At 43.0% G+C, this 22,969-nt stretch overlaps 1 protein-coding gene and 1 pseudogene across 3 annotated transcripts in view; both read right to left on the bottom strand.

Moving 5' to 3' along the window:
• acsl2 (acyl-CoA synthetase long chain family member 2) overlaps positions 1-19,695 on the bottom strand; it is a 30,116-nt gene extending 10,421 nt beyond the window's left edge. For 2 of the 3 annotated variants that reach the window (XM_023978632.2, XM_023978630.2), the window contains exon 1: positions 19,571-19,695. The gene's annotated coding sequence lies outside the window, so the exon portion shown is untranslated. Of the gene's footprint in view, positions 1-4,396; positions 4,499-19,570 lie in introns of all 3 variants that reach the window. The other variant, XM_023978631.2, reaches the window with a different exon arrangement.
• Positions 19,696-19,903: 208 nt separating this feature from the next.
• On the bottom strand, positions 19,904-22,914 carry LOC139023546 (cGMP-dependent protein kinase 1-like; annotated as a pseudogene).
• Positions 22,915-22,969: the final 55 nt, after the last annotated feature.

Here is a 22,969-nt window from a genome sequence, read left to right on the forward strand (position 1 = left end):
TGGAGACACCCCGCCCGACGCCTCGAGTCCAGGACTTCACGGGGCGAGTACGCCGGACCTCCCTCGATGTCCAGAGGAGGAGGCGGGGTGTCACTGGGTCCAGCCTCAGCGAGGGGACCAGGCACCACTGGCCTGAGAGACATGAAAAGTTGGGTTAATGCGGTAATCAGCTGGGAGTTTCAAACAGTACGTTACCTCATTAACCCTCCTCAGGACTTTAAACGGCCTGTCTCAGGTTTAGCCTCTTCGCTGCCCTGATGTACTCCAGGTTGTAGTGGTGGTCCGTCCACACCAGGAAAGGGTGTTTGGACCTCTCCAGCCAGTGCCTCCACGCCTTCAGAGCCTTCTTGACCGCCAAGAGTTGCCGGTCCACGACGTCGTAGTTCCTCTGGGCGGGGCTCAGCTGCTTGGAGTAGAAGGCGCAGGGAGGGGTTCCGGTGCACTGGGACAGCACTGCCCCGACTCCTACTTCAGAGGCATCCACCTTGATGATGAAGGGAAGTGAGGGGTTGGGATGTGCCAGCACGGGAGCAGTGGTGAGGCGTGCCTTCAGTGTCTCGAACGCCCTCTCTGCCTCCGCCGTCCAACGAAGCCACTGGTGACCGAACTCTCAGCAGGGAGGTAAGAGGCGCGACCACCGTGCTGAAGCCCTGGATGAACCTCCGGAAATAGTTGGCGAACCCCAGGAATCGCTGGACTGCTTTCACATTGTTGGGGATGGGCCATGACCTGACTTCGCTGACGCGTTGCTCCTCCATCTCCACTCCCTCTGTGGATATGAGGTAGCCCAAAAAGGACACGGACCGCTGGAAAAACAAATACTTATCTTGTTTAACATAAAGATTATGCTCCAACAGTCTCCACAGCACAGACCTGACTAGCGAGACATGCTGGACGTGGTCAGCAGAATAGACCAAAATGTAATCTATATAAACCACTACGCCCTTTCCCAGCATGTCCCAAAACACTTCGTTAATAAAGGCCTGGAAGACTGAAGGAGCATTAGGCGGGCCAAAGGGCATTACGAGATACTCGTAATGGCCCGTGGTCGTGGAAAAGGCAGTTTTCCATTCGTTGCCTGCACGAATGCGCACCAGATTGTAGGCGCTCCTCAAGTCCAGTTTCATGCAGTACTGTACCCCGTGCATTTGTTTGATGATGGTTGGGATGATGGGTAAAGGATAGCTGAACTTTACCGTGGCTTTATTCAGAGTTCGATAATCAATGCAGGGGCGTAGTCCCGCATCTTTCTTTTTAACAAAAAAGAAGCTTGAGGAGGCTGGTGACATAGAGGGGTGGGTAAAACCATGCTGGAGGCTCTCCTGTACATAGGTCTCCATGGCCTCGGTCTCCGCATAGGAGAGGGGATAGACATGTCCTCTCAGGAGGGCTGCGTCAGACAGCAGGTCAATGGCACAGTCCCAGGGGCGATGAGGAGGCAGGCGTGTAGCCTGGGTCTTAGAGAAACACCGGTGCAGATCCTGGTATTCCTCTGGTAACTCCACTTGAGGGGCGTGGTCCGGACTTTCCACCGTAGTGGTGTTGACAGACACCACGAGACACCTCCCCTGACACTCCTGCGACCAACCCAGCAGTCTCCTCTCAGACCAGGAAATAACAGTTATACCAACTCAACCAAGGGAGACCTAAAACAACTGGGTGCGTGGGGTGTATATAATCAAAAAGGTGATCTGTTCTAAATGAGTGTCATGGGTCAGCAGATAAACTGGAACAGTGATGTACGAGCCCTGTCTCTATTGGATGATTATCCAGGGCTCGAACGGGAATAGGTGACTGTAGGGGAACCAAATGCAGTGGCCAGTGCGCTATCTAAAAGATTCCTGGCAGCTCCGGAATCAATCAGAGCTAACGGGAGTGAGGGGCTAGGGTATTCAGGGAATGTAATGGGAAAACACACTGGTTGAGTTGACAGAAAAGGTGGGGAGATCTTGCATCCTACCTGGGTTGGAGCAGGAGAATTCCCTGGCTTGTCACCTCCTCGCCTATTTATGGATAGAAGGCAGGTCTAGGAGAAATGGGAAACCCCTTTCCCCACAGGGGGAAAGGAGCAGAGGCCCAGATTCCTCCTCGTCCTACGCTCTGCCTCGGACAAACGTGCAGAGTCCACCTCCATCAGCTCTGGCCACGGAGCAGGTGTAGCCATGGGCTCCGGATTCTGTGCAGGTCTTTGTCAGGACCACAGGAGGTTGTCCAAATGAATCGCCATGCTGATGAGCTGGTCGAGTGACAGGTTGTCATCACGGCAGGCTAACTCCATCTATACCTCCTCCCGCAGTCTGCGGCGGAACACGGTGACCAGAGCCGACTCGTTCCATCCGGTGGAGACCGCGATGGTCCAGAACTCCAGGGTGACCTCCGAGGGGTCCTAGATCCCTAGCTTAGTCGGAGTAGGCGCTCAACCCCCTCTTGGCCCTCCACAGGATGATCAAACACAGAGTGGAAGAGGAGGGTGAAGCGCTCGTAGGACTCGACCTCGGATCCACCCATTTCCCAGACAGTGCCCCCCCCCATCCGGGGCCCGTCCGGTCAGTGCTGAGATGACGGTGGCAACCCTGTCTCTCCCAGAGACAGCCTCGGCGTAGCGAGCGAGGTACAGGTCGCATTGCAGAAAGAATCCCTTGCATCTCGCTGGCATGCCGTCAAAGCGCCCCGGGAGGGACAGGGGTATTTTGCAGCCCGGCTCAGATGGGACAGAGTCAGGTCGTGGTGTGGGGGCTGGTGCCAGAACCGGTGCTAGAGACTGGAGGGACTGCACATTCCCCTCCAAGCACAGGATGGTTGCCAGCACGTCTCTGGAGAGACAGTCTTCGTGATGCTGGACTGTCTCTACGATGGTCGATAGCTCGGTCTTCCCTGCTGTCTCCATTTATTTGGTTGGTTATTCTGTCACGTTGTCTAATGATTGGAGACAGGCGCAGGAATACGTAATAGTTTTTTTTCTCCACCCAAACAATAGAGCGACGTGTAGTAAACCTCCAAATAATACACGGGACGAGACCCGTAAAACAAGTGTACAAATACACGTAGCATGGAAGCCGATACAACAGTTACAGGTACTCCAGGACCAACGGACATTGTAACAGAGGGCACATATATAACATACTAATCAGGGAGAATGGGAACCAGATGTGCGTAATGAGACAAGACAGTCCGGGGTTGGTAGTAATGAATCCAGTTCAGTGACGCCTAGAAGGCCGGTGACGTAGACCTCCGGAGCTGGTGAACGGAATGAGCAGCAGTACCGGGGGGATCCGTGAAGGGGAAGAAATTACATCCAGGAATTCTCAACAAACTTGTAAAAAGATGTCCACATAGGTGCTATTCTACTTTAGAAACAGAACATAAAGCATCTGCTGTATGCAGGAAAGAGTAGCTAAACTCCCCTATACAATAGCATTCAACATGTCAGTTTCTGGGACAAGAGGGGCTGAGAGAGGTCAATCTTTATTTATTTATTTATTTAACCTTTATTTAACCAGGAAGGGCTCATTGAGATTTAAAATCTCTTTTTCAAGAGCGTCCTGGCCAAGATAGGCAGCACCAAGTCKTTACAAAAAATTACAGACAGACAACATGAAAAACTACAAGTAATCTAGTAAAAACCATTGAGTTCACAAGAGTATAACAATATCAAAAACAGCAAATTAAAAACAGGATGATCAAACACAGAGTGGAAGAGGTACAAATAAGAATTAAAGTGACTGAAATCCTATACAATACAGAATGAATACAACAAAATTACAACAAACAAACTTGGCCACTAAATACTACAACAAAACTAAATACTACAACATCCCATTTTGATATTTAAAAAAAGCCCAGCTGAAGCACACTGGCTCTCAGGCTCAGCAGACAGACAGGGGGACTGAGGAGAGAATGAATGGCTGGGGTGTATAGGGGAGAGGGACTCAGATGTAATCATGATTGGCTAAACAGAAAGAGGCACTATTGAGGTTACTCTGTCATGCTGTGTCCACTGACAGAAATGGAGCTAGAGAGAGGAGAAAAGAGAGAGAGAGAGAGTGAGCGAGAGAATAGATGCATACAGTAACAGAGTTTGGTGGCGAGATGGGGTGAGGGGGAGGGACAGTGTGGTGGCCCGTAGGTCCACCCTCATGTTTCCCTGCCAGTCTGTAATTGCTCACAACCAAACCAGTGTGAGAGAAAAAATCCTGGCCACAATACGTTAACCAAAAGAAATGTGAAACCAACTTACATCTACTAAAACATTTCATTTTCACACCCTCCTGTCTTCTAAAATATCTTATGTCCCTCCAAAATATGAGTTTGCCCACCGTTCCACTTCCTCTCCATCTGCACATGGAATTCACTTCACCAAATAAAACCCCCTCCTCCATACCCCTCAACCTCTCACCTACTTCCTCCCTCTTCTTCCAAAAGTAAAGGGGATAAAGAGTGATGTCACCCCCTCTCCTTCAGTCTTTAAACCAAGCCGACCATGTCCCAGCACACGCCCCTGGAGAATAAAATGACCATTCTTTTTCTCATTAATTTTTCATAAAGTTCTTAAAGGTTCTAGGACCTCTCCAAATGCACAATATCAAGCCAGAACATAGAAAATACTCAAATAAAATGCTTAGATTGCTCTGTCGCATAATTCATACTGTGCCCAGCATCCACAATAATAAATCATTTGAATGCTGTTAGCTGATAAAATAAAAAAATATGACAACAATTGGCCCAAGTGTTGCACTACAATAGAAGCCAATACCTGCTGAAAAGTTGCAGATGGAGTTTGGAAGGTCCCCATGTCTCTTTTGACGTATACAAAGAGAAAATAAATGGGCTTTCATATGACACATGAAGAAAAATAGTTTGTTGAGAAGAGTATACCCCCCATGTTCCCGTCTTTCTCTCTTTATCTAGACTTTAGTATTCTCTCCTTTCCTCCTGCAGTCCCATTTATAATGGCTATTGTCAGAGCCAGACAGAGACTATTGTGCTTCCCTGGCACTTACTCCCAAACAGAAATGAGAGAAAGGGAATAATGGAGACATGTCAAACAGTTACTAAGCAAATTATATATCTAAGAGGGATTAAAGGCCTCTAACATGTATATTTGCTGTGTTGTAACGTATAGATATAACACTACAATCTGGAATGAATCACCTATACTGCTCAGTAAGGTACGCATTAAAAACTGCCGTAAGGCACCAGCTTAGAGTTTCAAAAGGAAGTAACAAATACTTAACAGACACCCAAGGGCACCCAAGGGCAGACACCCAAGGGCATGTCTGTGCATATTCACTCTTGCTGGCAGGCAGAGATAGATTTTAAAAAATGCAACACTAAGACAAAAACAGAAACCACACAATTTGTAAATAAGAATATTTGATGATGCAATACTTGTCTGTGGAAAGTATTGCATCCACTATCGGTATCCTCATTGTCTTTGCACTAAAATAACATAGGGGCTTATTTATCTACACACCTGGGGCTCCGTTCCACAGGAGAGAGGTGCACGGGGGAATGTGGTTGGTAAGGGACTTCCTCATCAAGCAGAGAAATTAAGCAGTGTTTTCCAGATTTCCAGTGATCAAAAGCCACCACAAAACAATACTAACGTGAGATTAGTGAATGAGAGAGTAAGGGGAGAGAGAGAGTGAAATGCACTGGTGTTTTCTGGCTGTGATTCCCAAATTAAGCGTGAAAAACACAGTCACAATGAAGGTTTTGGGAAGGGGAAGGCGATGGAGAGGAAGAAAGGAGGCAAGCTATGCATCACGATTTAGGGCTGCTGGGATGATGAACTGTCCAGGAGCAGACAGAGCAGAGCAGAGACCCTCCTTCTAGTCAACACACACTCAAAGAACACAGGAGGCCTTTGCAGCACTCCTACCACCATCATTAGACGTCCATGGTGTATTGATTAAAAGGACCTATCTGAAATAAGGTTAAACATATATAATAGAGCTGGGCAATATGGACATAAAATCCAAAAGGGGGCGCAATGATGTCTGCAGTTTATTGTTGTAGATCATCAGGGCCAGGGGATTTTTTGACATGAATTGCTTTCAGGGCTCTACGCACCTCAGACAAGAGAAGGCCGAGAAGGAGTGCTTGGGAGTGTTAGGTAATTACACAGGGTACTCATGTTTACCTTTAACCCTATCAAATAATCTACCTGCATCAAGAACATTTTGATTTAAAAGAGTTCAGAATAGAGGTCAACCAGCAGTTGTTAAGTGAYCTGAATATATTTTTTGCATTCTAAACCTTTCACTACTTGCCAAAATTTGGAAGGATTATTCATATTATCAGCAGTAGATTTGAGGTAGAGGTCTGCTTTCAGTTTTTGTCATACCCACCCTAATTCCGAAGGCATTTAAAAACCATCCAATCATCAGCTGAATCAGACCATCTTGCTTTAGCCCAAATAGCATTCCGTTTCCTTATGATTTCAGATAGTTCATCTGAGAACCAAGGGTTATCTCTGCCCTTAATTCTGTATCGTTTGAAAGGGGCATGCTTGTTGTATATATCCTGGAATGCTTTATGGAAGTAAGAAAAGGCTAATTCATCAGGGCTGAATTCAACTCTATTCCAGGCTATGTTGAAAACCCTGAGTATCAAACTTCTTCCAGTTCATTTTCATGATACGTGGAGGTAGTTTAGGAATTTTACCATCCCTTACAAAGGCAACTGCCCAGTGATCACTTATACAATTTGTAAAAACACCAGAATCATTAAAACGATGTGGAGTGTTGGTTAAAATATGATCAATCAAAGAGGATTTTAGAGGACACTTTACTTTCAACCTTGTTACATTGTTACGCAGATACTTGAGTTGATCAGAGTTGGATGTCAACCAGTGTAGGTTCAGGACACCCATGCTTAAACATCAGACTGTTATCATGTTACACCACAGCTCTGACACACACACTTATCCCACCAGACATGCCACAAAAGACATTGTGGTCTTTTCCCCAAATCCAGAACAAATTTAAGAAAATGTACAGTATTATATAGAGCCTTTATTGCATGGAACTTCCTTCCATCTCATATTGCTCAAATAAACAGCAAACCTGGTTTCAAAAAACAGATAAAGCAATACCTCACGACACAACGCCTCTCCCCTATTTGACCTAGATAGTTTGTGTTTATGCATTGATATGTAGGCTATGTGTGCCTTTTTAAAAATGTATGTTGTTCTGTCCTTGAGCTGTTCTTGTCTAATGTTGTTCTGTATTATGTCATTCTGTATTATGTTTCATGTTTTGTGTGGACCCACTGCTTTTGCAACAGCTAATGGCAATCTTAATAAAATACCAAATACCATGAATATCAGTCAGAAACAAGTCACTGTAAAAAATATGCAATAGTCTCTACAAGGCAGAATGTTGAATAAAATTATATTTACACTTACTTTACCGGTTGTACATGTTGGTACTTTTGGCGGTAGGAGGTGGAGATAATGTATCCACAGGAAAGTGTTGTTTACCCGACATTTTGCAGCGCCAGTAAGTTCTGTCTGTTGTATTTTTTATCTGTTGACGCATTGCACATGATGCGCAATATGTAAACTGTAACCGAATGTAGTCGACGGAAGCACGTTTCCTCGCAATCASCTGGAAGTGTTTGGTTAGGCTCGGCCACATTGTAAAAGTGTTTGTCACGTGCGAATTGCATCAGTATTGAAAATAAAAAATACAAAATACAAACGATATGCAGACCAGCGTACTGAAGGTCGGGTTCATAACACTTCCCTGTGGATATTTTGTATCAGATTACCTCCGACATCGGGGCGAAATTGGCGGACAACAGGTAAAGTAATTTGAAATTAAATTTGTTCAAAATTCTGACTTGTAATTCAAAAATACAATCCAGAGAGCCAGCAATAGCAGATGGGAGTTTATAACAACAGGAGCCAAAAAGAATCAAGGATGTGCAAAGATTTTTTTTTAAAGACAGATGTTCAAATTGCTTGGGTTTGGTAAGTCAGAATGGTCGCCAAAAACATGTATTTTATGTATACAGCAACACCACCACCCTTAGATTTGCAATCTGACCCAAAAACATTGTAGCCATCAATGCCAAAGTCTTTGTCATTGATAGTGGGGCAAGTGCATGATTTCTCCCAGAACGCAACATGGAATAAACACTTAAAGTGCTCTGCTTTTAAGGGGTATCGGGTAGAGCTGTTGCAGTGACTGTATAAGCTCTGATGCTGCTGATGGTCATTAGTAGCCTACCAAACTTGCTAACTGCCTGGTACTCAGCACTCTATTGTCCCTCTAATCACTCTGACATCAATGCAAATATAATCGAAAATCTAATCAAACACTTCATGAGAGCCCATGAGCTCATGTTGCACTACATTTCTATAGGCTATGAAATTGCGTGAGAAAACAGAGGGATGGCCTCTATTAAAAAGAGGAGGATGCCATCAGTTTTCTATAGGCTAGGCCTACTATATTTACTTATCAACTTTCCTAATATTAAGCACATTGCTTGTCTTTACAACAAGAGTATAGCCTACCTGGCTGGCATGAAAATGAACCACAGGAAAAGTGTCCTCCATTCGCTATTTAAGTGCAGAGATGATATGTCTTTTTTCCGTGCCCCTGTTTTTGAGACAGGTGCATGGTAATGGTCCATTCTAAATCAAAACGAATTTCACACATATATTATTTAGTATATGTAAAGACAAGATTAAATCAAGAATAGTCTGATGGGTGACAATAAGCTTATCACTTGTGAATTACATACAGTTGAAGTCGGAAGTTTACATACACTTAGGTTGGAGTCATTAAAACTCATTTTTCAACCACTCCACAAATTTCTTGTTAACAAACTACAGTTTTGGCAAGTCGGTTAGGACATCTACTTTGTGCATGACACAAGTAATTTTTACAACAATTGTTTACAGACAGATTATTTCACAATCCCAGTGGGTCAGAAGTTTACATACACTAAGTTGGCTGTGCCTTCAAACAGCTTGGAAAATTCCAGAAAATTATGTCATGGCTTTAAAAGCTTCTGATAGGCTAATTGACATAATTTGAGTCAATTGGAGGTGTACCTGTGGATGTATTTCAAGGCCTACCTTCAAACTCAGTGCCTCTTTGCTTGACGATCAATTGAAAATCAAAAGAAATCAGCCAAGACCTTGTAGACCTCCAAAATTTGTAGACCTCCACAAGTCTGGCTCATCCTTGGGAGCAAGTTCAAAATGTCTGAAGGTACCACGTTCATCTGTACAAACAATAGTACGCAAGTATGAACACCATGGGACCACGCAGCCATCATACGCTCAGAAAGGAGACGCATTCTGTCTCCTAGAGACGAACATACTTTGGTGCGAAAAGTGCAAATCAATCCCAGAACAACAGCAAAGGACCTTGTGAAGATGCTGGAGGTAACATGTACAAAAGTATCTATATCCACAGTAAAACGGGTCCTATATCGACATAACCTGAAAGGCTGCTCAGCAAGGAAGAAGCCACTGCTCAAAACCGCATAAAAAAGACAGACTACGGTTTGCAGCTGCACATGGGGACAAAGATTGTACTTTTTGGAGAAATGTCCTCTGGTCTGATGAAACAAAAATAGAACTGTTTGGCCTAATGACCATTGTTATCTTTGGAGGAAAAAGGGGGAGGCTTGCAAGCCGAAGAACACCATCCCAACCGTGAAGCACGAGGGTGGCAGCATCATGTTGTGGGGGTGCTTTGCTGCAGGAGGGACTGGTGCACTTCACAAAATACATGGCATAATGAGGAGGGAAATGATGTGGATATATCAAAGCAACATCTCAAGACATCAGTCAGGAAGTTAAAGCTTGGTCGCAAATGGTCTTCCATATGGACAATGACCCCAAAGCATCTTCCAAAGTTGTGGCAAAATAAATAAAAAGCCGAAATAAATAATTCTCTCTACTTTTATTCTGACATTTCACATTCTTAAAATAAAGTGCTGATCCTAACTGACCTAAAACAGTGGATATTTACTAGGATTAAATGTCAAGAATTGTGAAAAACTGAGTTTAATGTAGTTGACTAAGGTGTATGTAAACTTCCGACTTCAACTGTATTATCACTTGTGTATGATGCCCGCTTAAGGCAAGAAACAATGCCATATTTAAAAAAATATATATATAATAGCCGCACACCTCATGTAGCCCAGCCCATAGGCCTATATGTTTTGAAAAGGTTTGTATGACAACTACAGTGTCCAAATAACTTCTTAAAATTAAGCACATTAATCCGCTTTACAAGGGGTGTAGAGCCTAACTGCAATAAATAAGCAGCGAGTGAGTTTCAAGTTTGGGGAAGATAATTTTCACCATAAAAATGCACCTTTATAATTAAAGCATTACATGCATAATCACATTTGTGGGCACTTTTGATAATTGTGTTTTCCCACTAGTGGAACATTCACACTTATAGCCTACTGCCGTGTGCGCATTGCTGCGCTTATATGTGAAGAAATAGCCTAATATTTTATCAACATTTTAAGCTAAACGTTCTCATCTGTTGGTTCAGACTCATTACGTAAAAACATTTTTTTGATGCTAGTGGTCGTATTCATTTGGGAACAATCGCATCCCACAACTGTTCCAGACTATGTTTGGAATATTTATTTCTCACACAGAATATAATAGGTCAACTTTTGTTCTATGGGGGATAGTAGATTGACATAGGCTAGAGCTTTTGCTATTCGTTAGGCCTACTAAGTAAATGTGCAAATTTATTTTAATATCTTCAATATGCACCTTGGAATTGGATAAGGACGCGCGCAGTTTCATCCTGCATGTGTCTGTCTTCATTTGTAGCCTGTGAGAAAGACCAGATCACGTGATGCTTCGAAGCAGGCAGCACTCAGGGAGAAGGGCAGCAAAAGGGATGGATTTTTTTAGGGTGCATTATGGCCACACAAAGGGGATGCCACCGGGAAATTCGAGGTATTATCAAGTGCTTGTCAAATTSTGAATGAGAGACTATTGGAGTGTGTACAGCCTGCGCAAAAAAACWAAGCAGAGCTCATGCCTTTCAAGCAACTTTTTTCAAACCATCATTTAGAGTTGCATCATGCAGCCTTGCAATGTATTAAAAATCAAAACATATAGCCCAACGTTTGTGAAACAACTAAAGTTACAGTAATAACTCTAAATTAAGCATATAGGAGACACCTATTTCTTTGTTCACCGCTCAACACAGAATAGCCGGATGTGCGCACTCCCTCATCGTTTGGAGAAAATATAGAATATATTTTTATTTTATTCAGCTTTGTTCATATGTATTATTCATACTATAAAATAATATAAAATCATTACACACAATTCTAAGCGAATCTTGCCTGCTAAATTAACTAGTGTAGCCCACAACCATATGGCATAGCCAGATCAGGACCTAACATAAGGACAACTCAGAGTATGCTATTCTGTTCTTCTGAAATAGACTCCATTTTCTTCACATCATGTTTCTTTAGACCTGTCTAAAATAAAGAATGGAATGGATTTATTGTGAAGGTGTAGGCTATATTACATGAAATTATTAGACTTTTAAAAATGTAAATGTTCCAAGAGCCAGGAGATGTTAAATGTGTTTGTTAATTTGCAGTCAATTACCGTGAGGCCGACAATTATTTGCTGATTTTGACAATCACCGGCTGACAAAATGTTGTGACCGCCACAGGCCTAGTATCGGGCCCTAAATGCATCATCCTCAGTGTAAGAGTCAAGGGTAGACAACAGAAACACAACATGTTTGTTTGTAGCCTATCGATCAACGTGAGAAATAACCATACCTTTTCTAAGACTCCGGTCTATAGGACTAGGTAGTTGCACACTAATCACAAATAGGCCTAAGCTACAAGAAATAAGCTACAATAAAATAACAATATAATATAATATCAAATAAAAATCTAAATGCATACAAGTTCCAGAGTAAAAGTCCACACAAGTCCACAGGCTAAGAATACAATTTGAATCAGAGACCACAGTGTGTGCATGTAAGTGGGTGCTGGAGTGGTGAGCGAAGCTCGGGGGAGAAGGGGGCAAGTGGCAGAGGTACCTGTACCAGACAGGGGGAGCAGGCCTGGGTAGTCGGGAGCAGACTGAAAGGTGGGGTCCAGGCAGTTGGGAGAGGCTTGTGTCGGGAGGCAGGGTGGGAGAGGAGGCTTTCAACCAGACAAGTGCGTGGTGGAGGAGCTTTCAGCAATGGAGCTTTTCAGTGATTAATATATTTTTGCTTTCCCTAATAAGGATATTTTATATAGCCAAGTAACTTGTTGACTATATCAAAACATTACTGCAGTATTTGGAATGATATTAACAAGAAACACTTGCAAACAAACAATCAGAAGCACACAAGACTCACAGGTTCAGCTGTGAGGGCTGTGGCTGTCTGACATGATTGACAGGCACATTTTTGGTTTATCGTCACAGCTCTAATCTTTAATTAGATTTGACTCCTGTTGACTTCATGTTTTTCCTCTGGTCAGTAAATAAAACAAACATAACATGACAAGTCAGTGACCATTTCAAATCACCTGTGTTTTCATCTGACAAGTGTCCAAGAGTCTTCCTCCAAAGTAACCTGTTCTCTGAAACAGGAAATTTAAAAATGTTTGTATATTTGAGGTTTAAAAAGGCTTCTGAAGTTTGTAATTAGACATTTCTGACTATATTATCCCTTATGAAAAATGTAGCAACCTCAACAAAAATGTTATAATAATGAATTATAATCAACATAATAATTCACATGTCCTGCATTGCTGCAGGATTATTATCCTGCTGTAGCAAACTGACTCAAATTAAGATCCTACAGCTGTAGCTTCCCTGTCTAACTGTACTGTACCAGAGAGAGAGACAGGACAGTATGTGATGGGCATTTCGAGTCTTATCGGTTAGCCAGATATTTTGGCTCCATTCACCTAAAAGAGCCATTCATTTCCCTCGCAAACGGCTCTTTGTTTAGTAGTGCTTAATTTAAAAAAATTATGAAAAAACATGAAAAATAGAACATATCTAATGTAAAGGCTAAAAAGTTGGCTACTATTAGGCCAGACCGTGAAATGTGAGTTCAAATACATTTTTTACATGAAATTAAACCACTTCCAAAAAAGGTGAAGTATTTTTAACACATTGAAAAAKATTGCGTAGACCAGAATGAGGATTTCTCCTCTAGCAACCTGGTCTCAGAGCATTTTGGATTATTCTATACGTAAAACCAAAACTCTATATTTAGTATGATATGTTATTTTTCGTATGGTTTGTATTCATTTGTGGATGTCCATCACCCATTTTGAATGATGTGTAACGGATTACAATTCATATTGTATGGGACAAATTTGCAAAACGTACAATATGTTACGAATGTTCAAAAAGTACAATATGGTACGAATTTGCTAAATGTACCATATGGTACGAATTTGCAATACGTATGATATCTTATGAATTCTAGCTAGGTGGCTAACGTTAGCTAGCTCACTAATGTTAGCTAAACTAGGGGTTAGGGTTAAGGTTAGGACTTAGGTTAAAGGGTGGTTAGGGTTAGGGTTAGCTCTTGGCATTCTCTCAACCAGCTTCACCTAGAATGCTTTTCCAACAGTCTTCAAGGAGTTCCCACATATGCTGACCACTTGTTGGCTACTTTTCCTTCACTCTGCGGTCCAACTCATCCCAAACCATCTCAATTGGGTTGAGGTCGGGTGATTGTGGAGGCCAGGTCATCTGATGCAGCACTCCATCACTCTCCTTCTTGGTCAAATAGCACTTACACAGCCTGGAGGTGTGTTGAGTCATTGTCCCTTTTCAAAAAGAAATAATAGTCCCACTAAGCGCAAACCACATGGGATGGTGTATGGCTGCAGAATGCAGTGGTAGCCATGCTGGTTAAGTGTGCCTTGAATTCTAAATAAATCACAGATGGTGTCACCAGCAAAGCACCCCCGCACCATCACACCTCCTCCTCCATGCTTCCCGGTAGGAACCACACATGCGGAGATCATCCGTTCAACTACTCTGCGTCTCACAAAGACACGGTGGATGGAAGCAAAAATCTCAAATTTGGACTCATCAGACTGAAGGACAGATTTCCACCGGTCTAATGTCTCTTCTTCCAAACAAGTCTCTTCTTCTTATTGATGTCCTTTAGTAGTGGTTTCTTTGCAGCAATTCGACCATGAAGGCCTGATTCACGCAGTCTCTGAACAGTTGATGTTGAGATGTATCTGTTACTTGAACTCTGTGAAGCATTTATTTGGGCTGCAATCTGAGGTGTAGTTAACTCTAATTAAACGTATCCTCTGTAGCAGAGGTAACTCTGGGTCTTCCTTTCCTGTGGTGGTCCTCATGAGAGCCAGTTTCATCATAGCCCTTGATGGTTTTTGCAACTGCACTTGAAGAAACGTTCAAAGTTCTTACAATTTTCCGCATTGACTGACCTTCATGTCTTAAATAATGATAGACTGTTGTTTCTCTTTGCTTATTTGAGCTGTTCTTGCCATACTATGGACTTTGTCTTTTACCAAATAGGGCTATCTTCTGTATATACCCCTACCTTGTCACAYCACTGATTGACTCAAATACATTAAGAAGGAAAGAAATTKCACAAATTAACTTTAACAAGGCATATCTGTTAATTGAAATGCATTCCAGGTGACTACCTCATGAAGCTTGTTGAGAGAATGCCAAGAGTGTGCAAAGCTGTCATCAAGGCAAAGGGTGGCTACTTTGAAGAATCTCAAATATATAATATAATTTGATTTGTTTAACACTTTTTTGGTTACTGAATGATTCCATATGTATTATTTCATGGTTTTGATGTTTTCACTATTATTCTACAATGTAGAAAATAGTTAAAATAAAGAAAAACCCTGGAATGAGTAGGTGTGTCCAAACTCTTTACTGGTACTGTATATATACAGTGGGGAGAACAAGTATTTGATACACTGCCGATTTTGCCGATTTTCCTACTTAAAGCATGTAGAGGTCTGTAATTTTTATCATAGGTACACTTCAACTGTGAGAGACGGAATCTAAAACAAAAATCCGAAAATCACATTGTATGATTTTTAAGTAATTAATTCGCATTTTATTGCATGACATAAGTATTTGATACATCAGAAAAGCAGAACTTAATATTTGGTACAGAATCCTTTGTTTGCAATTAAGAGATCATACGTTTCCCTGTAGTTCTTGACCAGGTTTGCACACACTGCAGCAGGGGATTTTGGCCACTCCTTCATACAGACCTTCTCCAGATCCTTCAGGTTTCGGGGCTGTCGCTGGGCAATACGGACTTTCAGCTCCCTCCAAAGATTTTCTATTGGGTTCAGGTCTGGAGACTGGCTAGGCCACTCCAGGACCTTGAGATACTTCTTACGGAGCCACTCCTTAGTTGCCCTGGCTGTGTGTTTTGGGTCGTTGTCATGCTGGAAGACCCGCCACGACCCATCATCAATGCTCTTACTGAGGGAAGGAGGTTGTTGGCTAAGATCTCGCAATACATGGCCCCATCCATCTCCCCTCAATACGGTGCAGTGTCCTGTCCCCTTTGCAGAAAAGCATCCCCAAGAATGATGTTTCCACCTCCATGCTTCACGGTTGGGATGGTGTTCTTGGGGTTGTACTCATCCTTCTTCTTCCTCCCAAACACGGCGAGTGGAGTTTAGACCAAAAAGCTCTATTTTTGAATCATCAGACCACATGACCTTTCTCCATTCCTCTCTGGATCATCCAGATGGTCATTGGCAAACTTCAGACGGGCCTGGACATGCGCCTGCTTGAGCAGGGGGACCTTGTGTGCGCTGCAGGATTTTAATCCATGACGGCGTAGTGTGTTACTAATGGTTTTCTTTGAGACTGTGGTCCCAGCTCTCTTCAGGTCATTGACCAGGTCTGCCGTGTAGTTCTGGGCTGATCCCTCACCTTCCTCATGATCATTGATGCCCCACGAGGTGAGTATCTTGCATGGAGCCCCAGACCGAGGGTGATTGACCATCATCTTGAACTTCTTCTATTTTTCTATCTAATAATTGCGCCAACAGTTGTTGCCTTCTCACCAAGCTGCTTGCCTATTGTCCTGTAGCCCATCCCAGCCTGTGCAGGTCTACAATTTTATCCCTGATGTCCTTACACACAGCTCTCTGGTCTTGGCCATTGTGGAGAGGTTGGAGTCTGTTTGATTGAGTGTGTGGACAGGTGTCTTTTATACAGGTAACGAGTTCAAACAGGTGCAGTTAATCAGGTAATGAGTGGAGAACAGGAGGGCTTCTTAAAGAAAAACTAACAGGTCTGTGAGGCCGGAATTCTTACTGGTTGGTAGGTGATCAAATACTTATGTCATGCAATAAAATGCAAATGAATTACTTAAAAATCATACAATGTGATTTTCTGGATTTTTGTTTTAGATTCCGTCTCTCACAGTTGAAGTGTACCTATGATAAAAAATTACAGACCTCTACATGCTTTGTAAGTAGGAAAACCTGCAAAATCGGCAGTGTATCAAATACTTGTTCTCCCCACTGTATATATATATATAAAGTGCATTCAGAAAGTTTTCAGACCTTTTTGTTCACATTTTGTTACTTTACAACCTTATTCTAAAATGGAAAACTGAAATATCACATTTACATAAGCATTCAGATCCTTTACTCAGTACTTTGTTGAAGCACCTTTGGCAGCGACTACAGCCTCAAGTCTGCTTGGGTATGACGCTACAAGCTTGGCACCCCTGTATTTGGGGAGTTTCTCCCATTCTTCTCTGCAGATCCTCTCAAACTCTGTCAGGTTGGATGGGGAGCATCGCTGCACAGCTATTTCCAGGTCTCTCCAGAGATGTTCGACTGGGTTCAAGTCCGGGCTTTGGCTGGGTCACTCAAGGACATTCAGAGACTTATCCTGAAGCCACTCCTGCGTTGTCTTGGCTGTGTGCTTAGGGTCGTTTCCCTGTTGGAAGGTGAACCTTGGCCCCAGTCTGAGGTCCTGAGCGCTCTGGAACATGTTTTCATCAAGGAACTCTCTGTACATTGCTCCGTTCATCTTGCCCTCGACACTAACTAGTCTCCCAGTCCCTGCCGTGGAAAAACATCCCCACAGCATGATGCTACCACCACCATGCTTCACCGTAGGGATGGTGCCAGGTTTCCTCCAGACGTGACACTTGGCATTCAGGCCAAAGAGTTCAATCTTGATTTCATCAGACCAGAGAATCTTGTTTCTCATTGTCTCAGAGTCCTTTAGGTGCCTTTTGGCAAACTCCAAGCGGGCTGTCATGTGCCTTTTACTGAGGAGTGGCTTCTGTCTGGCCACTCTACCATAAAGGCCCGATTGGTGGAGTGCTGCAGAGATGGTTGTCCTTCTGGAAGGTTCTCCCATCTCCACAGAGGAACTCTGGAACTCTGTCAGAGTGACCATCGGGTTCTTGGTCACCTCCCTAACCAAGGCACTTCTCCTCCGATTTCTCAGTTTGGCTGGGCAGCCAGCTCTAGGAAGAGTCTTGGTGGTTCCAAACTTCTTCCATTTAAGAATGATGGTGGCCACTGTGTTCTTGGAGACTTTCAATGCTGCAGAATTCTTTTAGTGCCCTAAAATAAGTATTTTAGTGCCTCGACACAATCCTGTCTCGGAGCTCTACAGACAATTCCATCGACCTCATGGCTTGGTTTTTGCTCTGACATGCACTGTCAACTGTGGGACCTTATAGAGACAGGTGGGTGCCTTTCCAAATCTTGTCCAATCAATTGAATTTACCACAGGTGGACTACAATCAAGTTGTAGAAACATCTCAAGGATGATCAATGGAAACAGGATGTACCTGAGTTCAATTTCGAGTCTCATAGCAAAGGGTCTGAATAATTATGTAAATAAGGTAATTGTATTTATTTTTTGCAAACATTTCTAAAAACCTGTTTCGCTTTGTCGTTATGGGGTATTGTGTGTAGATTGATGAGGATTTTTTTTTTAATGCATTTTAGAATAAGGCTGTAATGTGACAAAATGTGGAAAAAGGGAAGGGCCCCCGAATACATTCCGATTGCACTGTATATATCAGGCCATGTATAGTGAACTCGTACACATTGTAAATATGAAAATAGAATACTGTAGTGCATGTCATGATCAGACTGCAAACATGGCCAATGGCATAACATCTAATAGATATGTAAATTCAACCAAGCAATAGGAATACATAAACATCGAATGCACATGTATGCATTGGCAAATGGAACTATAACCAACCCTGTTGCATAGTAATGACAATAACTGATGGTTAATAAGGGAAGCAGTCATGGACAGTCACTACCATCATGGGACTTTAATTAATTGTTTTATTCTGTGTTGCTACAGCATTCATCCCACATAATGCATAGTGCATTTAATGTTAAAAAAATAATAATCGAAACCGAAAATCTTTATTTATTAATAATTGAACCGAAATCGAACCGACCTCAAAAAGCACTAATCGCTCAGCACTACTCTCCTCACTACGTGTTCCTGCAGTGAGGAATTACCATCTTCAGATAATGTTTTTTGTAACTTATCTAAAAATAATAGCTGTCTGGAGCACAGAAAGCAGCAGTAGCAGTTTGCAAATCAGGGAGCTAAATGAACGGCCTCTGCCACAGATACAATTCCGTTCCCGACGTTCACCAAAAAGATCCGTTCGAAAACAGCAGTTCGTTCGCGAACGACCCATCACTACCAGTGTGCCAACTCAGCCCTACCCAGGCTGTGCATTCCAACAACATGGAACAACTTTCAACACGTTGCCCGTGGTTTCCATAGACAGACATAGCCTTCAAGATTACGGCAAAGGCACAAAGCCCTTGCAAAAACAAACTCAAAGCAGACACATAGGGACATGCAGCCAGACATTATTTATAGTGACTGTACAGCATGAACTGCAAAATTAGGAATTCCAAAGAACTCAAGCTATACATGGGTTTGGTCCAGCTGGCCAAATGTCATGGGTCTCAAGCCGTATAGAAATTACGTGTGTTTTGGGGAAAAGAACGACCACATAATTGTGCAGTTTTTTTCACACCATAAACTACAGTTAAAAGTACAGAGACGTGCTGAAGTACATATATATCCTTCCTTGAAACTGACTTTTTTTTGACCATGCATTGCAAAGTTTAGAATAGAGTGTTTTTTAGTTACTGTGCAGATATTGGAGTTTTGCCCAATGCTGTAGCTTACAAAACAAAAGGCCACAATGTTAAAACTAAAACCATTTTGGTGAGGTCGGTGAGGTGAGGTCGAAAATCGTATTTCTGTCCCATCCATGCCAAATATATAAATCAACATGCATCATCTTCAGAACCGACACCTCTATCTCCATTGACATAAAATGCAGCAGGACAATTCAAAATCGTCAAAACGTTTCAAAGCTTGTATCGAATGGAAATGATGAACAGGTTATAACAGTGTTATAACAAAGCCACGATGGATACTTTGTATCCAATAATAGTGTCACTACTAGTGCGTTACAATTACATACTGTAGCTGATTTGTAGCGAGTACAGAACTTTCCCAATACCTTTAAAGAAATAGTTTTACAAGTCTCGAGTTACCGCCTCTTACCTGAGTAAAATGTAGATTACCCAATGTTCTTCAAATTGTGTTCCCCTACTTCAGCATGAGAAGCGAAATACTCACCCGCCACCACATGCCAAAGTGTTACCCCATGCTACACCCTAACCACCCCTCTTCTTTGACTGACGTCAGCTTGAAAAAAGTATCGTGAGAGAAAAAGCTATTGAACGAGTAAAGCGCGTCACACTGTATCTCAACTAAAAACATGCTGGAGGTGATTACATTGTTCTATTAATTAAACTGCTCTAAAACATCCTATGATTTAACAACCAAATGTTGAATGTATTCACATGATGAAGCTCAAATTATGTATTTGTCTATTTACATATAATCAGATATTGTGCCTTTGTGAAGTCCTTCCCAGTTGAAACCTTCAAATCACCTGAAAGAAAGAACAAGATAACAAACCTGCTGCTATATAGATGACAGTGCCACAGTCTGATGTTTCCATCTTTTTTATTTAACTAGGCAAGTCAGTCGAGAACAAACTCATATTTACAATGATGACCTACCACAGCCAAACCCAGACGACGCTGGGCCAATTGTGCTCTGCCCTATGGGACTCCCAATCACAGCCAGATGTGATGCAGCCTCGATTTGAACCAGGGACTGCAGTGACGTCTCTTGTACTGAGATGTAGTGCCTTAGACCGCTGCACCACCCAGGAACCCATTTCAGCCATCTTACTTGTGCTTCTTGATGTCCTTGGAGTCATTTCTATGATTCCCAAGTCTCTGTGGGGTTGTTCCTGAGAGACCAGGACAGAGAGACATCATGACACACAACTAATTGCTGAGGTAGTATGATACAATTTATTTATTTTACCGTTATTTTACCAGGTAAGTTGACTGAGAACACGTTCTCATTTGCAGCAACGACCTGGGGAATAGTTACAGGGGAGAGGAGGGGGATGAATGAGCCAATTATAAACTGGGGATTATTAGGTGACCATGATGGTTTGAGGGCCAGATTGGGAATTTAGCCAGGACACCGGGGTTAACACCCCTACTCTTACGATAAGTGCCATGGGATCTTTAATGACCTCAGAGAGTCAGGACACCCGTTTAACATCCCATCCGAAAGACGGCACCCTACACAGGGCAGTGTCCCCAATCACTGCCCTGGGGCATTGGGATATTTTTCAGACCAGAGGAAAGAGTGCCTCCTACTGGCCCTCCAACACCACTTCCAGCAGCATCTGGTCTCCCATCCAGGGACTGACCAGGACCGACCCTGCTTAGCTTCAGAAGCAAGCCAACAGTGGTATGCAGGGTGGTATGCTGCTGGCATACAGACAATGAATGTCTGTATGCAGTCATTGTTGTATGGCTTAGCTGTGTCACACCTGCAGAGCTTCTTGATCAGATTTGAGGCACTCTTACTGATGGTTTTAGGGAATTCAACCAGATCAATCCCACGGATGGTAGCTGTGAACGTATTCATAGGATCAGGGCCACAGAATGGGAGACTGGAAAGGTAAAGATTGAGAAGGGACATCAAGTAGAAGGACTTAGAGATGACAGAGAACAAAAATAGGACAAAACACTCTGGAGAGAAATAGACTATTTAATAATATTACCTTCCACTCAGCAGCTCAAACACGAAGACGCCCAGAGACCAGAGATCTACAGATACACTGTGGCCCTTGTTTAGGATTATCTCAGGGGCAACATAGCCAGGCGTGCCATAGAATGTCCACATTTTCTTTCCCAAGCCCACTTTCTTAGCAGAACCATACCCCACCTAGGAAAGGCAAAGCACAGTCAAGTTATGAATATTGTCACACCCTGATCTGTTTCACCTGTCTTTGTGATTGTCTCCACCCCCCTCCAGGTGTCATCCATCTTCCCCATTATCCCCTGTGTATTTATACCTGTGTTCTCTGTTTGTCTGTTGCCAGTTCGTTTTGTTTTGTCAAACCTACCAGCGTTTTTCCCTCTGTTCCTGTCTCTTGATTGTTTCTGTTTTCTAGTTTTTCCCGGTTTTGACTTTTTCTGCCTGCCCTGACCCTGAGCCTGCCTGCTGTCCTGTACCTTTGCCCCACCTATCTGGATTACTGACCTCTGCCAACCCTGAGCCTGCCTGCCGTCCTGTACCTTTGCCCCACCTATCTGGATTACTGACCTCTGCCAACCCTGAGCCTGCCTGCCGTCCTGTACCTTTGCCCCACCTTTCTGGATTACTGACCTCTGCCAACCCTGACCCTGAGCCTGCCTGCCGTCCTGTACCTTTGCCCCACCTCTCTGGATTACTGACCCCTGCCTGCCCTTGACCTGTCTTTTTCCTGCCCCTGTTGGATTAATAAACTGTTATTCATTCAAAGTTGTCTGCATCTGGGACTTACCTGAAACGTGATAAATATGGATTTTCGGTATCTCAATGGATCTATAACATAGATTTTCCAAAGTGAAACAGTTCTATGTATGATAATATAACTGTAACCTTTGGACGTACTGTATTTGTTTGTGTAACTATGTACGAAATTGACAATTACTATATTATTATAAGGATGCCKCCTTTCTTCATCTTGGGTGGATTAAAAATGCATCAAATGGAATTGTAGTCTCTAAGTTACCACTTTGGCATATCCGCACTGGTCCAGAACTACATTTTCAGGCTTCAAGTCCCTGTAGATGATATCGTTGTGGTGCAAGAAGATGAGGGCCTCAACAACACAGGCAGTGTAAAAACATGTGCTGCTGTCATCAAACGAGCCTCTGAAATGTAGAAGCAAGAGCACAATAGTGATCAMAAAGTTTCATGGGATATTCCGATGTTGTTCCCTAGGAGAAGTATTCAAATCCTATCAATTCCGTTATAAAATCCATACTGTAAAATATACAAACATAATATGTAGACAGTACTGCCGTTAGCAGTACCTGTTATTCAGTAGACTCCAAAGCTCACCACCTAGACAAGCTTCGGCCAGCATGTACAAGCACTTCGCATCTCCGAAGGTACGGTGTAGCCTAGCGGTGGCAAAGAAGACACAGGTATTGTCCAGTTGATAACCATATAGTGAGTTCACCAGTCTAAAATAAGGGCAGGGCTTCAATCCAATCGTAGGTTAAAGGCATTGCGGTTTTTAAAGTCAATTTCCGATTGATCTGATATATGCAGCATTTCCCGTAAATGGGATCTTTGCGAACGCGGGAACATTGCCTAAGGTACAATGCCTATAACCCGCGATCATATTGAGGTATGTTAGGCTGGTGGGTGGGAGCATACCTCACGATGAATGGACTATGTGCTGCCATGAGGATGTGTCTTTCCCTGAGGATGCGCTCCTGTTGACCAACCATAAGAATCTGATGCTTCCTCAACACCCTCATGGTGAAAAGGCAGTTAATATTGGTCTCAAGCTGTACCTGAGAAAAGTATAAAAAC

Source organism: Salvelinus sp. IW2-2015, linkage group LG33 (assembly GCF_002910315.2).
Source record: "Salvelinus sp. IW2-2015 linkage group LG33, ASM291031v2, whole genome shotgun sequence".
Lineage (NCBI taxonomy): Eukaryota > Metazoa > Chordata > Actinopteri > Salmoniformes > Salmonidae > Salvelinus > Salvelinus sp. IW2-2015.